The sequence below is a fragment of the Dipodomys ordii genome, unplaced genomic scaffold, assembly GCF_000151885.1.
Source record: "Dipodomys ordii isolate 6190 unplaced genomic scaffold, Dord_2.0 Scaffold48, whole genome shotgun sequence".
In the NCBI taxonomy this organism is placed as follows: Eukaryota; Metazoa; Chordata; class Mammalia; order Rodentia; family Heteromyidae; genus Dipodomys; species Dipodomys ordii.
Window position 1 is genome coordinate 5,459,045 of NW_012267264.1, and position 5,460 is coordinate 5,464,504.

Sequence of the window (5,460 nt, forward strand, 5' to 3'; positions counted from 1 at the left end):
AAGCGCTCAGATGTGTCTCCTTGTCTTGGCTTCCCCTCTCTTGTCTAACTCTCTGTCCTGCGATGGCACACTGGGTGTGATTCTCTGGCTTAGGACTGTTCACTGGAACTCTAAAACTGCTTTCTATGCGAGAGCTTGTTCAGATTCCAGCTTCTCCTCCGCCATCTTCCCGGAACCTCCTGAGTGTGTTTCTTATCAAGAATTGTTGCCTCCTCCTTTGTTTCCCCTTCCCATCCCTTCTCATCCTCCTCCTTCACCCCCCCCCAAGTTGTAAAGTTCATCTTGTACATCTCATTGTTGCTGTGGGTCCATCTGTATTCCTATTTAAACAATTTGTTTTTTCCCTTCCCCTCCACAAATTATACCAACATCAAATACAGTGAAAACAGGGGTTATACCGTGGGGGAAGGACATACAAAACAGCAAAGAAATATCTTATAAATATGTTAGAAACAATAACAAGAGAGAAAAAAACCATTTGAGTCCTTATCTTGGAGTTCATTTCACTTAACATCCACTTATCTGACCATTTCTGCTTGTCTCAGACAAGATGAGCAATTAGCCTTACAGAATAATAGAAGGAGGAGTGGTATGAGCTGATGGTGCAAGGGACTTTAGGAGAAAGCAGTCTTTGGGAGCTCCTGGTAATATGGGAGAACTGGTGTCTCCTATGTCTGTTTGGGATTTGCAAAGTACAGGGAAAAGCTTCAGTTTCTGAGGAAACCTCAGATATGGTAATGTACGCCCCATCCTTTTGGTTGACATGGTAATGTCCTTTTGGTTGTTCATTCATCTATTCATCAAATATTACTGAACCCCTGCTGTATTTTATACAGGCCCTTATCTGATCACTAAGGCTGCAAAGGTGAATAGGTACATTCTCTTACTTTGTGGGATTCATATACAAGAAGGCAAAGGCATATGTGGTTGTAAATCCTGTACATGGTATCAGATAGCTTGATTTGGACACAATCTATAGGTACCTTAAACTTAGTATGTATGAAATGAGGTTAATCATCTTCACAAAAGCATACCAGGTCCTGCTGAGACCTTTCCTCAGGGGAAAATGATGTGGCTCCTTTTAACTAAAGGGATAGGTTTATTCCTTGATCCAGTGAAGCCCATCATCTTTTTCAATTTGTTGTTTATTAATTTCTTAGATTTGTTGCTGCTGGAGTTTGAACCCAGAGCCATTGAACTTGATAGGCAGGTACTCTACTGTTTGAACCATGCTTCTGTATTTTTTCTATCTTCTGTCTTTTTCTATTTTTCCCTTTTGTCACGTCCGCCTCGACCAGCAAGGAAGACGCAACACCGAGCTCTTCTCTCTGCAGTTCATTCAGGACCTTTGAGCAATCTTCTGACTGACCCTGGGGAGAATCCCACACAGCCTTAAGTATCAGCTGGGTAGCCAACCCTGATACGCCACGTGGGAACCACCAATAGGTTCAGGTGCGCGGAAGCAAGCCAGATTCTTTCCCTTAGCCATATAAGGAGTTGTTTACCACAGAGAGCACTGGCCATCAGGAAGGCAGAGGGCGGAAGCCGGCGCCATCTTTAAGGTGCGTCTGCACACAGCTCTCTACACCCTTTAGTTAGTTTTTCTGTTGACTTGTTTCTTCTTGGAGTCAGCCTCTGTTCTAACCAGATTTTCCTACCTGTAGTCTTTTGCATAGCTGGGATCATAGGTGCACAACACACCAGACATCTTTGTGGAGACTGTGTCTCACTAGCTTTTTTCCCTGGGTTGGCCTTGAATCATACTCTTAATCTACCTCTACAGTGGTTGGGATTACAGAAGTGAGTACCACACCTGGGTTTATCCTTTTTAAAAATCTACGTTTAAATATATATATATATATATGTATATTTATCAGATCATTTTTCTCATTAATGATTCTGATCTACAACAAAGTCTGGAATCTACTGTATTATATCTTCATCTTAAATTGAGGTCATGGTTGGTACTTAGAGAATGGAGTGGACTCTATTTTGTGAATGTGTGTGTATGTGCATTTCTGTGAGTGTGTGAATATGGGGAATGGAAGAATCAAATATTTCTTGTGTGGAATTGGTGCCAGCTAGTCCTTACTGGAGATGCCAAAGAAACTGGCTGTTCCACCAGTGATTCTCAATTAGAATGTAGGGATTGGCTATGTAGGTTGAACAAAAGGAGGGGAAGAGAGAAAGACAGACACTCAGAAAGAGACAGACAGACAGAGGCAGAGATACAGAGGCCCAGTGCCAATTTAATGTTAATTTGCATATATTGTTTTCTGTGTGTTCTATCCTGTACCAAATATTTGTTAGAGCCATGCTATCCTCTCTACAAATACAGATGAACTAAAACAGCCATAAGAATGGGATGTGGATTTTTAATTTGCTAACCAGTCATTGTTATTTATTTTGTACCTAATTTTATAACATAACAAATGCTTGTAGGATGCCCTGAGACACTTTAGGCCTCCAAAATCTGCTCTTAAATCTCCAATATTGGGGTATGGACGAGCAGGACATTTTATCTTACCTTTTTAAAAGCTTTTTAAAAGATTCTATGCATCTTACTGTTCTTTTGTTACCATTATCATTGCCATTACTATAGGTAGAAAGCAAATCATTAGATAAATTTCTTTACATTGTTAAATCTATTTCATATCTAATTGAGAAGACAACTTGTGAAATTCTTAAGTATCTTCAATGATTCATTTAACATCAGTTATTAAAATTAGCCATGCATCCCTTCATTTTGTTGATTTTCATGTGTTTTGTTGACTTTTCTCATATTCTAAGAGGTACTGTACCCAGCACAGCCTATATAACAATAACAATGTTGTGTTTCTCAGTGAATATTCAGAAAATTTTATCAGCCTGTCTAAAGAGCATGTGTGAGTTACAGAACTGCCAAAGATTAGTTTAAGACAAATACTTTTTTACCTCTTCCTTTTTACATATTTGTATGTATGAGATACAATTCCTAGATAGGTATGTCTATAGAAACTGTAGGCCATTTCTCTAAAACCCATAGGCACAGGTATTCGAAGCCACACTACAGAGCACAGGTGTAAAAGTAGAATCTTACAGCTATGGTGTTCCTGTATTTCAAATTGATATTGGAGCTCACTGCAAAGCTTTAGCTCAGCTTAGGTTTCTCTGGACATTGGAAACCATCTTATGACAATCATTCAAAGTCATCTTGACTTTAAATTTCTGTCTGTGAGTAATTGTGTAGGTTTGTACCTTTTCTGTTTATTGTGCAATTTAGGTGGTTTAGTGAGGTTAGTAATATATAAACTGTGACCCCAGTATTAGTGGACCACATTGATCCAGGACATTTCCAAACTGTGTTATTTTCTAACAGCTTCACAAGCTGAGTAGCTTATTATTATTTTTTCAGTTGTGGGGCCTGAACTCTGGGCCTGGGCGCTGTCCCTCAGCTCTTCAGCTGAAGACTAGCGCCCTGCCACTTGAGCCACAGAGCCACTTCCAGCTTTTTCTGCTTATGTGGTGCTGAGGAATCGAACCCAGACCCTCATGCATGCAAGGCAAGCACTACCACTGAGCCACCTTCCCAGCCCCAAGCTGAGTAGCTTATAACAATAAAAAGGTATTGTCTCAATAGTGAGATGACTATTGGGATTAAAGGGAGATCTTCACTCTTTCTATCACCTAAATGTCTTATAGGCTGCCAGAAAGATCATGCTTGTTTTGTGCTGCTTTGATTGTTTCTTCTCGTTTTTTCCCCAGTCCTTTCAGGCATTTTCTACTTTGAAACTTGTTTCAGGAAATGCTAGAGGGTGGAACTCTGGGTTCTCTTCATTGATTTGAATATATTAGATCCAGTACATCTATGAGCTACTCAAATTTCCTCACATTATTGTAGTGTTTAATTCTCATATGCCTCATACATAATGAGTCAGTGCTACGTGGCTGAAAATTTGTAAGTCCTAGTAGATCTAGGGACATGGCTCAAGTGGTAGCATTACTCTCTAGGAAGTTCAAGGATATAAGTTCAATACTTAGTAGCTGAAACACCAAGAAACAAAAAAAAATCAAACAAAACCAAAACCAAGCTGAGCAGTGTGTTGGTGGTACATCTTTGCAATCATAGCTATTAGAAAGCTAGAGGTAAAATGGATTATGGTTTGAAGTCAGCCAGGGCTAAAGTGCAAGATTTTTTTTTTCTTAAACCAAAATGTTAAGGGACTGGGGTCCTGGCTCAAGTGGTAGAGTGTTAACAAGCTCAAGACCTTGACTTCAAACTCCAATATCACTAAAATACTAAAGACTTGGTGGATGTGTAAGACCAGTTACTAAGGCAGTAGTTTTGAGGGACAAATCTGTGTAATTAGCCTGTACATGTAACTCTCAAGGGATTCCAGAAGAGTTTTTGAAACATTAAAAAAAAAAGTGAGCCTAGAAACATCAGGTTTGGAATTTTCTTGCATCCCCCCTCCCCCAGGAAGAGTTTCAGACCTAAGAACAGAACTGATGTCTGCTTCCTGTGCTGGTTATGGTGGTGGTGGAACAATAATTCTGGGCTTTCACTATCTCTACACACAATTGACTCTAGGAATTCCAATTGAGACCTGTCTGTGGGTGGTTCCTCTTCTCGTATCACCTGAATGAATTTTACATGCTTTGAAGACAGAGAAGATATGCCTCATTTCCAGAATAACCTGGGAGTTAGGCGACAGTAGTTAATAGCTATGTAAAATCTTGTCTTTCCTAAACTACTCGTTTCGTATATTTGAAATGTTGCTTTCTGTCTACAAGAAAGTTCTGTTTAGAAGAAGAAGAACCACTAATTATTGTGAGTGGATTACAGGTGGTATAAAAACCGATGTTTGTGTAAAGAATATGAAGTTACGTGAAATTGCTCTGAAAACGACGTATCACAGAAGACACATGCTCTCGTAACTGTCTTTTTTTCCTCACGCAATGTGCACAACTCTTGAGTCTGCTCTTTTTCTCCTTCTCGGTCCCCGCCTGCCTCCTGTCACAGGCAGTTACAAACCTGGTCAATAAAAACGATCCGGGTGGGACGCGGGCCGGAGCTGAACGCACAGGTCAGAGATCTGAAAGGCTGCTGGGCTTTAGGGGCGGGGCAGGGGCAGGGCTTGACCTAGTACCTGGAAGCGCCTCTGATTGGCGGAGGAGGAGGTTGTTCCCTTCAGGCTGCCACTGATTGGCTGCGGGGAGAAGAGGCGTGCCCTCCTCGGAAGCTGAGCAAACACCTCCTCCTCCTTTCCTCCCCCTCCCCCAGCCCAATTTCAGCAGGGAATTTGAAGCCGGCGGGGTCCTGACTCCGGAGCTCAGGACGGAGGGAACTAGTGAGCGTCCAGCTTCGACTCGGTGAGCGAGGGCGTGTAGAGCGGGGGAAGGAGCCGACGAGGGTGAGAGGAGGTGGGGTGTCTCAGACTGGAAGATGCTCTTGGAGGTCGAAGTGGGTCACCAGCTGGT

The 5,460-nt window shown here is 41.6% G+C and overlaps 1 protein-coding gene across 2 annotated transcripts in view; it reads left to right on the plus strand.

The window, feature by feature from the left end:
- Positions 1 to 5,256: 5,256 nt before the first annotated feature.
- The window catches only part of Aass (aminoadipate-semialdehyde synthase), a 54,264-nt gene continuing 54,060 nt past the window's right edge, over positions 5,257 to 5,460 (plus strand). The window contains exon 1 of one of the 2 annotated variants that reach the window (XM_013020027.1): positions 5,257 to 5,352. The gene's annotated coding sequence lies outside the window, so the exon portion shown is untranslated. The remainder of the gene's footprint in view (positions 5,353 to 5,460) is intronic. The other variant, XM_013020026.1, reaches the window with a different exon arrangement.